Source organism: Herpailurus yagouaroundi, unplaced genomic scaffold, assembly GCF_014898765.1.
Source record: "Herpailurus yagouaroundi ecotype Mexico unplaced genomic scaffold, PumYag 200, whole genome shotgun sequence".
NCBI lineage: Eukaryota > Metazoa > Chordata > Mammalia > Carnivora > Felidae > Herpailurus > Herpailurus yagouaroundi.
The window spans coordinates 5,261,512-5,272,377 of NW_024412431.1; the positions used below are offsets into that span (position 1 = coordinate 5,261,512).

The 10,866-nt window shown below is 53.5% G+C and overlaps 1 long non-coding RNA gene across 1 annotated transcript in view; it reads right to left on the minus strand.

Annotated features, from left to right (window-relative positions):
* Window positions 1-3,440, minus strand: part of LOC121014111 (uncharacterized) — a 15,848-nt gene extending 12,408 nt beyond the window's left edge. Inside the window, exons 1-2 of the long non-coding RNA XR_005783041.1 lie at window positions 3,250-3,440; window positions 536-543 (exon numbers count right to left, since the gene is read on the minus strand). This is a non-coding gene — a long non-coding RNA (uncharacterized LOC121014111). The remainder of the gene's footprint in view (window positions 1-535; window positions 544-3,249) is intronic.
* Window positions 3,441-10,866: the final 7,426 nt, after the last annotated feature.

Here is a 10,866-nt window from a genome sequence, read left to right on the forward strand (position 1 = left end):
CCCAGAGTCCACAGTGAGTGCTGCCTGAGCGAACACATGGGAAGTGCCCAGGCTCGTGACTCAGAGCTGAACACTAGCTCCAGGGTCCCCGGTGAATCCCCTTTCGGGGGGCCCAGTGGGGTTGTTAGGAACTGGCCACATACCCCAGCCTGTGCCCACCGTGCCTGGTGACCTGCGTTCCTTTCTCGGCCTCCGAGAGGGCTCAGGGCAGCACGGGCGCCCAGGACCCAGCCTGCCGGCACCCTCAGGCGCCACCTCCGCTCCCCTCGACATCTTTCTCGGTCCGGCTCCTTCCCATCAGCACCAAAAGGCGTCCCCGGCAATCTCGCGCTCTTCCCCTGGCTGGCTTCCCTCCCCTCTGCCTGTCTCTCCGGCCCAGGCCCTCACCTTCTGCCCCTGCACCCCACTCTCCTCCAGCTTCCACACCCCACCCCAGCACTGCTTACACGGGGCTCTCACCAGGGCCTCCCAAGATGCCAGGACCCCGTGCGTGTGTGCTTCCTCTCGAACCTCATCCCCACAGCTCCCTGGGGACCACCCCCTCTTCACGTCCCCTCCCGCTCCGCGGCTGCCCAAACATTAAATGTTGGCTTCCAGTGGTTCTCGCTAGGAGCCCTCTGCGCATTCCAGTCGGCGGCTTCGATCGCTACTCCCCGGGGATGAGCCCCAACCTGCTCCCCCCACTCCCTTCATCTGAGCCCCAGGCGGGGGTATCCACCTGCTGGCTTCCACGGCAACGCGGTGCACCCGGGGCTCCGGCATCATCCCTCAGCAGCCAGGATTTACAGAGCGCCTACCATGTGCCGGGTGTTGGGGGTGCAGTAGGAACCATGCCAGACAGGGACGCAGGCCCTTGAAGGCAGACGCAGACCACACAGATAGAACTACAGCATTGCAGGGGCGCCTGGGTGGCGCAGTCGGTTAAGCGTCCGACTACAGCCAGGTCACGATCTCGCGGTCCATGAGTTCGAGCCCCGCGTCAGGCTCTGGGCTGATGTCTCAGACCCTGGAGCCTGTTTCCGATTCTGTGTCTCCCTCTCTCTCTGCCCCTCCCCCGTTCATGATCTGTCTCTCTCTGTCCCAAAAATAAATAAACGTTGAAAAAAAATTAAAAAAAAAAAAAAGAACTACAGCATTGCAGAATGTCCGGCAACGGTCTGGAGTACGGAGAACAGTAAAGCAAGGGAGGGAGGGGCGGGGTTGGGGGCTGCGTCACAGCTTTATGTGGAGGGGTCCCTCAGGACTGGCATCCGAAGGCGGGGGAGTGAGTCACACACACACCTGGGGGAAGAGCACTGCCAGCCGTGGAACAGCAGGTGCAAAGGCCCTGAGGTTCAGGATGCCCCAGGGATCAGCCTGAGCATGCCGTCGGAGCTGGAGGCAGGGGCCTGCTTAGTGGGGGCGGGGAGGGTGTCACAAACTCTGTTTCGGACCTGCTGAGTGGAAGATGCCATACAGGTAGTGCACCTGTGAGCCCGGGGTTCAGGGTCCAGGCCCGGCCGGAGATGAAAACTTGGGAGCATCACAAGGCGTGTGAAACGGGGGGTCTAGCAGACACAACCCCAGGGATGGGCGGGAGTGAGCGGAGACAGAAGGCCCAAGCAGCGAGGCACCTCAACAGTCACAAGACAGGGACGTGGGCAAGAATCCTGAGGGAGCATCAGCGAGGTGGGTGGGTGTGTGGGGGCCCGGGTGACGAGGGGTTTCCAGGAAGTGGTAGTGATCAACTTGGAGGCGACCGCGGCGGGTCGGTGAGAAGTGACAACTGACAACGGGGTCCAGTGGTACGCGCGGCGTGGGGGTGGGAGGGAAGCGGGACAGCAGCCCCTTCAGTGAGGTGGCGGGGAGACCGCTGGAGGGGATTTTGAAACGGCAGGAGCAACAGCGTGTTTGCACGTTGACGGGGAAACCAATGCTGCGAGAGGGGAGAACGGCTGGGGCGGCCCTCTGATAGGTGAGGGGGCACAAAAGGGTTCCTCTGGAGCGGGGGGGGGGGGGGTGCTTAGCTAGAGCAGGGGAAGATCGTGCACAGTAACAGGAGAGAAGGCCAAGGCCCAGGGACGCAGGGAGGCCAGGCGAGCTCTTCTGGTTGCTTCTGGCTCCTTGACGGGTGGATGTAAAGTGACCAGCCGACGGAAGTGGGAGGGAGGTGTGAGAAGGTGCCAGAGTCACAGAGAAGGTGGGGGACAGTGGTCTAGGAAGGCACAAGGGCGACCCGAGTACCAGGGAATGTGGCGGGAAAACCAGTAACATGAAGGGTCCGCTGAGGGGAGCAAAGGGGAGACCAGTCAGCGAGGTTGGGGGTTTCTCTCCCGTGATACTCAGCTGCACCTCCTGCCAGGAGGGAGAGCCGAGTTTCAGCAGGTCAGTGGAGCACAGGCCCGTGGGATTATGGGCCACGCGAGGGGCGATGGGCAGTGGATCAGGAGGTGGGGGGACTGATGGACTGCAGGTGCAGGCGGGGCTGCAGGACTCTCAGGATTTGGGGCACCGGAGGCGTCCGCCTCCTGGTTCTCTCGAACCCAGACCTCTCTGCACACCACCGGCTTCGGTCGCCCTGCCTGTGGCCCGCCCAGCAGCCAGCACAACCTTTGACAAAGCAAATCTGGTCAGAAGCACTGACCCTCCCCTCTCCTTGTATGTCCTACGTATCCCTCTCAGATCTCGCCTCCAGCCACCGACTCCTGGGAGCCTGCCTTGATATCCCCCAGGGGCGGCGCCCGAGATAATGCCTGGCTCCGCTGTCTCTCCCACGGGGCTGGGGCTCTCTTTAGTCACTGCCTGATGTATGCGCGGTGACCTGGCCAGGTTGGCTCTCCATGTGCTTGACATTACTCATTAAAAAAAAGAAGCAACGAGCGGGACAGCATGTGCGGCGCGAGCCCCCCTTTAGCTTTGTGTACACCCCCAAACAGCAGCGATATCTGGATAGAGGTACGGTGGGCACGCCCCTTCCGTGATAAGCCCTCCCCTGGCTCCCCAGGAATTCCGGGACTGAGCTCAGCTCCGCCCGCCTCATTAGGCTCCCGACTGTCACTCTCGCCCCCGGGCTTTTCGCTCACACCGTGACTTCTGCCTGGGACGCCTCCACACTCAGGCAGGCTCACGCGTGTCCTCCGGACTCTTCCGGGCCGAGACCAGGGCTGAGCCCAGACACAGCACGAGAAGCCCGAACCCAACCCCGGGGACCCCGGGATTCGGGGGTTCGCGCCCCGAGCCCGCCGGCCGCGCCTGCGCACTGGGCCTCACCGCGCTCCTTGCGACCCGGGAAGCCGTAGTCGGGGGGGAAGGTGGGCATCCGCTGGGGGTCGGGTTCCCCCGACGGATCGGTCACGTAGCGCCGGGCGAGATGCGCCCCCATGGCTGCAGTAGCCGCAGGTTCCTGCAGCCGCCGGGGTCACCTCGCTCCTACCCGGAAGCACTGCCCCTTCGCCGGCCACGGCTTCCGGGTTGTGCAGGCCGCAGCCGGGATCAGGGAGATGAACGACTCCGGAGGACTTCCGTTTTCTCTGGCTCCACCTGGCGGTCAGGCGGAGACAGCACAGGCGCAGCGCGTCCTTTCTAGGGATCAGGTGGATTCCAGAAGGGGGGCTTCCTGCTTCTGGAAACCAGCGGGGCAGGCGATGAGGGACAGTGGGGCCAGGGGCCAGGGGCCTTTCCCTCCCCTCCCCGGGCGCCTCTGGTCTCCCGGGGCTAGAGCATAAATGAAAGTTATTTTTCATAGTATACAGTATTTCCCTCCAAAAACGTTTTTCCTCTAGAACTTTTGACTTTGTCTTAAAAACAAAACGAAACAAAAACAAAACCCTGCACAGTACTGGTAATATAATTAGCAAACATCAAAAGTTTAAATACAGTTACTCACAATCAATACTTTAATTGATTAAACTGAATTCAAATAATCAAATAAAGTTATTTATAAATAAAAGTATTTAAAGCTGACATTTTAAATAAATCCCATTGGATACTTTTGTAAAAATAAAATAAGATGCAATTGTAGATGCATTTCTACATGCATAAAATAAGATGCATTTCTACCCTGGTCATGATCCCAGGGCCGTGGGATAGAGCCCTGAGACTGGCTCCGCGCGGAGCGTGGAGCCTGCCCAAGATTCTCTTTTTCCCTCCCTCCTTCTCCCCCCACACTTTCTCTCTCTCTCTCTCTCTCTCAAATAATAATAAAAATCTAGGGGCGTCTGGGTGACTCAGTTGGTTAAGCGTCTAACTCTTGATTTCGGGTCAGGTCATGATCTCACAGTTTGTGGGTTGGAGCCCCACCTCGGCCTCTGTGCTGTGCCCAAGGGCCTGCCTGGGATTCTCTCTCTCCTTCCCTCTCTCTCTGCCCCTCCCTTGCTTGTTTGCTTTCTCTCTCAGAATACGTAAATATTTTATTTAAGTAAATATTTTAAATATTTCTCTCTCAGAATAAATAAATACTTTACACTTTAAACAAAGTAATAGCTTTATAAAGAAAAAAGATGCAATTCTACTAGTCCTCTAATGGCCACTCTAAAGAATTGGTATTACACTTCACGCTTGTTACATTAGGGCTTGCACGTATGAAAATTTAAGAGTACAGAACACAGTTTGATGCCGCCGGATACGCTTCTTGGCCTCAGCGTTCAACTGTACCAAATGCTGTGCAAATTTGTTCCTGTCCGGAAACCCGCACAGGCTCACAAAGAGGAGTCGTTCAATGGGTGCTTGGCAGTGTCTCGTGCACCTGGCAGAAAGGAAGTTAGATCGTGTCATTCCTCGGCTGCAACCCTCTCCTGGTCCCTCATTTCATATGGAGTAAAAGCTGGACCCAGCCCCAAAGGGTCGGACTCAGGAGGTATGGGGTGGGTTCCCAGAATCTGCATTTCTAACACGTTTCCGGGTGTTGGCGATGTTGCTGGTCTGAAAACCACCCTTGGGGGAATTGCTGAGCTGACCTTCACGTGCTGACACGGAGAAGTGGCCGCAATACGTTATTAGATGGAGAAAACAGGCTCTCGGGGATGGACCCACAGTGTCGGAGACTTCCTTTCCAGGGCTACTTGGGACCTGACCCAGGAGCATGACATAGAGTTGTGATTTTTGTGCTCTTTCGGACTCCAGGGGGCAGCATTCACATTGCAGTCTTTCTGAACGGCGCTCCTGGAATTGCGCAGTGTACCATCTGCACAGCTGTACCAGGCAGCCCAACCTTGTTCCGGATGTCTCTCCTCCCCCTCCCTTTCTCTGGGCTTCAGCTGCTTACCCACAGGTGACGGGCTGCGTAAGCGTCTATGCGGTCAACAGATGAATAACCGGAGAGCGTGGTTTGGAGGCGTCAGTTAGGTGGTCGCACGAAAAGCGCTCACTGCCTGGTATACAGTAGGCGCCCAGTACTTGCTTGCCACGATTACTCGTGTCCGGGCTGCCCCCTAACTGGAAGGCAGGAGGCGGGGAAAAGGAAGCCGCGTTGCAAATGGAGCGGGGCGGCCAGGAGGGGGCGCTCTCGCGCCCTACCGCCCTCCTCCATAGCAGAACCTGCAGAAGAGGTACCTTGCTGAGATTTGCTCCCTCCGCAGAGAGGGTGAAAGAGTTCCTCCTTGGAGGCGACGGCCCAGCGGGTGAGACAAGGTCACGACTCAGCCCGTGAGCAGCCAGCACACTTGCAACTCCAGATTTGTTCCAGCGGACTTTTTGTATACAAGAGGCCCTCCGACCCCCTCTTTCCTTTACAGAAGAGCAGGCCTCCCCTTGGTTCTCTGGACTCGCCTGTGGTTTGGCCGCACCTTGCTCATCCCGGGGTGCGATTCTCTGCTTTTCCCAAACACACTCATTTTGCTGGTCAAATAATTGGCTGTTTTATTTATTTATTTATTTATTTATTTATTTATTTATTTATTTATTTTTTCCGGGTTAACAAAGGGCAACCAGAGAGAAGGCTCCTGGACCAGTCATTTCACTAGAGGCTGAAGGGTGAGGGGAAGGGGCCCATTTTTGTGCCGGGGACCGTGGACTCGAATGCCTCAGTGTGGCCTGTGCATACTCAGAGTTGGGACCTGGGGGAGATGGTGTCAGGGGGACGGTGGTATGACGCAGCCTGTGGCGGGGTGAGGAAGGGGCCGGGCCTTGGCCAACGGGGCCACGCAATCTTCCTGTTTTTCTCTACTAACCATTTGACAAACAGACTTTCCGGTGTCCCCTGTCCACCCCCCCTCCCCTCTCCCCCCCTCCCCCCCCATAGGCTGGTTCACTGCTCACAGCCCCCCACCCCTCCTTCCTGCTTCCCTCGCCACCCTCTCCTGCCTCCTGTGGCCTGCCCCAGGCAGGTGCTGTCTTAACATTTCTGAGCAGAACAGTCTCAGAGGCCCAAGTGGGCCCCCGGGGTGAGAAGGAAATTCTGGGCGGTGTCTACGCCTTGCCACGGTCTGCTGGATGGGAGATAGGAAGCTTTGGGTAATTCGGTTCAGGGGGAGGAGGAAAAACAAGGTCAGCGAGGCCTAGAAAGCCCCTGGGGCAGGCCTTAATCTGCCCACGAGGCAGAAAAGATGGCGTCTGTAATCTGGCCCTGGAGCCGCCCTGGGATTGCGGCTGCCTGCGGGGAGGTTGGCTGGTTGGTGTTGGAGGGATGAGTGAGGGGCTTGGCCTCCTGGGTGGCCTTCGTCAGGGCTGGGCAGATAGGCCAGTCACTCATTCATTCAACAAACACCCATTGGACACCAACTGTGTGCCGTGTAGCGGAGCTGAGCTGTTAATGGGGGGCAGACAGGCAATGGACAAGAGAAAGAACTGAGGGATATGGAATGTCAGATGGTGATGACTATCACGGAGAATTATAAAGAATGGAGGGTTGGGAGGAGGGCCGGTTGTTAAAGAAACGCTCACGGAGAAGGGGGACATTTCCTGTTTTTTTGAACACACCTCAGGGCCTTTGCACAGCCTGGATTCCTCTTCCACCAGATAGCCAGCCATTATCCGTGGCCTTCCTCCACGTCCTCCAGTCTATTCCAGTCGTCAGGCTTTTCCCCGATCACCTTTTTATTTTATTTATTCTATTTTATTTATTTTTAACATTTTTTTTAAAGTTTATTTCTGATAGAGAGAGCAAACGAGCATGAGCAGGGGAAGAGCAGAGAGAGGGAGACACAGAATCCAAAGCAGGTTCCAGGCTCTGAGCTGTCAGCACAGAGCCCGATGTGGAGCTCGAACCCACGAGCTGTGAGATCATGACCTGAGCCGGAGACGGACGCTCAGGCGCCCCACCTTTTTCTTCTTTTTAAAAATTGAGATATAAATGACACATGACATCATATTAGTGTCAGATGCGCAACATAATGCTTCTACATATGTGTATATGGCAAAGCGATTGCCACAAGAAATCTAGTTCGCATCCACTCAGAGTTACAATTTTTTTCTTGTGATGAGAACTTTATTTATGTGTTTATTTGAGAGTGAGCGAGTGAGAGAATTCCAAGCAGGCTCCACGCTCCGTGCAGAGCCCAACATGGGGCTCAGTCTCGTGAACCCTGAGGCCATGCCCTGAGCCAGTATCAAGAGTTGGATGCTTAACCGATGAGTCACCCAGGCGCCCCGAGAAAGACGGATCTTTTTGAGTGTTCCCTATTTGGCTTCTTGTGAACAGTGTTAGTGAATGGATGGGTAGGCAACCCTGTAAAGAATGTAGAAAATTGCCTAGAAAGATGTTTCCAAGAGTGTTACTCGGGGGAAAAAAAAAAAAAAAAACACCAAAAAAAAAAAAAAAAAAGGACTCTCAGCAACTTTCAAATATACCCCATCCCCTGCTTCAACATAAGCATCCGTGCCCTGTGTCGCCCCCTTAGCCCTGCTTTCGCTGTACCCCCCGCAGTTTGATATGGCATCCTTTCACTTTTCGTCAGTTAAAAATATTTTTAATTTTCAACTTCCTCTTTGACCTGTGGGTGTGATTCAATTTCCAAACACTTGCGGGTTTTCCAGATACCGTTCTGCGAGTTCTAGTTTGATTCGCATCCGGTCTGAGAACATGCTTTGTGAGATTTCCATTCTGTGATCTTCCTTTGTGTTGTGTTGTTGTTGAACGAGGTATCCCAGTACCCTGGAATATAGCGTAACACATAGGGAGTTGTGGGATGAAATGAACAACTGAATCCCCGATCCCCATTGGGCCTATCAGAAGACCTTTGCTCAGAGATGTTGTTCTACTCCCCTGGGGTCACGCAGCAAGACTGGGGCAGAGCTGGGGTCAGCCTGGGCCCGTGGCCTTATGTATGCCCGGTTGATGGGACTGGATTCCTCTACCAGGTCCTGAGCACCCACTGTGTGGCCGGCCCTGCAGGATGGCCTTGGCCGTGTGGCCATTACCAGCTCCCAGCGAGACCATCCTGCCTTCGCCGCCCTGATCTTGCCCCAGATCCGCTCACCTCAAGGGGCGCCCTTGGTGGGGCAGAGATGCTATCAGTCCTCTTGGCTGGTGCAACCCCACCTTCGTCCCCTCCCTTCCCTCTGACCTCACACATCCTTCTGGAGCCTTGTGGTCCAGGGTGTGATCAGCAGACAGGCTCCTTTTCTCAGAGTCTCTATTTTCCCATCTGTAGAATGGGAACGGCTGTACCTACGCCTCAGGCAGGTTGGGGAAGTTTTGCACGTTACTTCTTGCAGTGTAATGGGGAAAGCCCAGCCCTTGGGGTGAGCTTTCCCTGGAGAGGGAGGCTGGTCTGCTGCAGCACCCCGCCCCCCCCCGCCGCCCCAACTTCAGCCAGGGCTGGGGACACACTTTCCCCATGTGCTGGCGAAGATTTTCCGCTCGTGGAGACTGTGGGTTGCTTATATTGATCTGTGAGGCAAGCAATTCTATTTTAAGTTGATGTTGTTCTGAATGTCTGTTACAGCAACCCAACCTAATATCCTACCCTGTGCACACGCCGGGTGGGATTTCCTTGTTGCTTAAGCCTTAAGCCAGTTTGCGTTTCAATGCCTTTTACTTTCAGCAGAAAGCCCTTATGAGGGGGGGGAATTGGGGTCTTGCCCCTTGCGGTACAGAATGGTTTCCTATGGTTACCATGGCAAATCCCCCCAAATTTAGTGGCTTCGCACAACAGGAACGGGCTCTTTTACAGTTCTCGAGGTCTGAAGTTCAAATTGTTTGATGGGGGCTGAACCCAGGTGTCAGCAGAGGATCCCGTGGGAGAATCTGTTTGTTTGGTTTTTAAAAATATTTTTATTTTATTTATTTTTTTAAATGTTTATTTATTTTTGAGAGAGACAGAGCATGAGCAGGGGAGGGGCAGAGAGAGAGGGAGACGCAGAATCCGAAGCAGGCTCCAGGCTCTGAGCTGTCAGCCCAGAGCGTGACGCGGGGCTTGAACTCACGGACCGTGAGATCATGACCTGAGCCGAAGTCAGACGCTTAAGCGACTGGGCCACCTTTTTTTTTGCCTTTTCAAGCTTCTAGACCTGCATTCCTTGGCTCATGGCCCCTTCCTGCGTCTTCAAAGCCACCAACATGGTGTAAAGCTTCAGAGGAAGGAGAGAGACACTTGAGGCACAGACACACAGGGAGAGGCCGGGTGACCACGGAGGCAGACACTGGGGGGATGCGGCCGCAACCAGGGAGCACCAGGAGCCCCAGATGCTGGAAGAGGCAAGAGAGGGTCCCCCCCTAGAGCTTCTGGAAAGAGCATGGCTGTGTCAAAACCTTGAGTTCAGACTTCTTTCCCGCCAACGCCGAGATAAAATAGATGTTTCGTGTATATTCGGGGTGTGCAAACCGATGATCTGATGTACGTGTACATTGTGAAATAGTTACCATAACATATCCATCACCTGCCAGACCCATTCTATGAAGCCAGCGTTACCTTGGTTCCCAAACCAGACAAAGACCCCACTCAAAAGGAGAATTACAGGCCAATATCCCCGATGAACCTGGATGCAAAAGTTCTCGACAAGATACTAGCAAACTGAATTCAACAGCACATTGACAGAATTTTTCAACCTGATCAAGTGGGAGTCATTCCTGGGCTTCAGGGCTGTTTCGAGATCTGTGAATCAATCAGTGTGATACACCACGTTGATAAAAGAAAGGACAAGAACCAGATGATCCTCTCACTAGATGCAGAAAAAGCATCTGACAAACCACAGCATCCTTTCTTGAGAAAAATCCCCACGAAAGTAGGGATAGAGGGATCTCACCCCTCTCACCACCGTTGTTCAACACAGCGTTGGAAGTCCCAGCCTCAGCAATCAGACAACACAAAGAAATAAAAGGCATCCAGATTGCCAAGGAAGGAGAGTCGAACTTTCACTCTTTGCAGATAACACGATACTCTAGGTGGAAAACCTGACAGGCTCCACCAAAAACTGCTAGAGCTGTTACCTTACAGTTACTCGTTCCCTTTCTTTCTCTTTTCTTTCTTTCTTTCTTTCTTTCTTTCTTTCTTTCTTTCTTTCTTTCTTTCTCTCTTTCTTTCTTTCTCTTTCCTTTTTTTCTTTCCTCCTTCCTTCCTTTCTTTTTTCTTTTTTCTTTTTCTTTCTTTCTTTCCTTCTTTCTTTCTTTCCTCCTTCCTTCCTTTCTTTTTTTCTTTTTCTTTTTCTTTCTCCTTTTCCTTCTTTCTTTTTTTCTTTTTCTTTCTTTCTTTTTCTTTCTTTCTTTCTTTCTTTCTTTCTTTCTTTCTTTCCTCCTTCCTTCCTTTATTTTTTCTTTTTCTTTCTTTTTTCCTTCCTTCCTTTCTTTTTTCTTTTTCTTTTTCTTTCTTTCTTTCTTCCTTTTTTCTTTTTCTTCCTTCCTTCCTTCCTTCCTTCCTTCCTTTCTTTTTTTCTCTTTCTTTCTTTCTTTCTTTCTTTTTCTTTCTTTCTTTCCTCCTTCCTTTATTTTTTCTTTTTCTTTCTTTCTTCCTT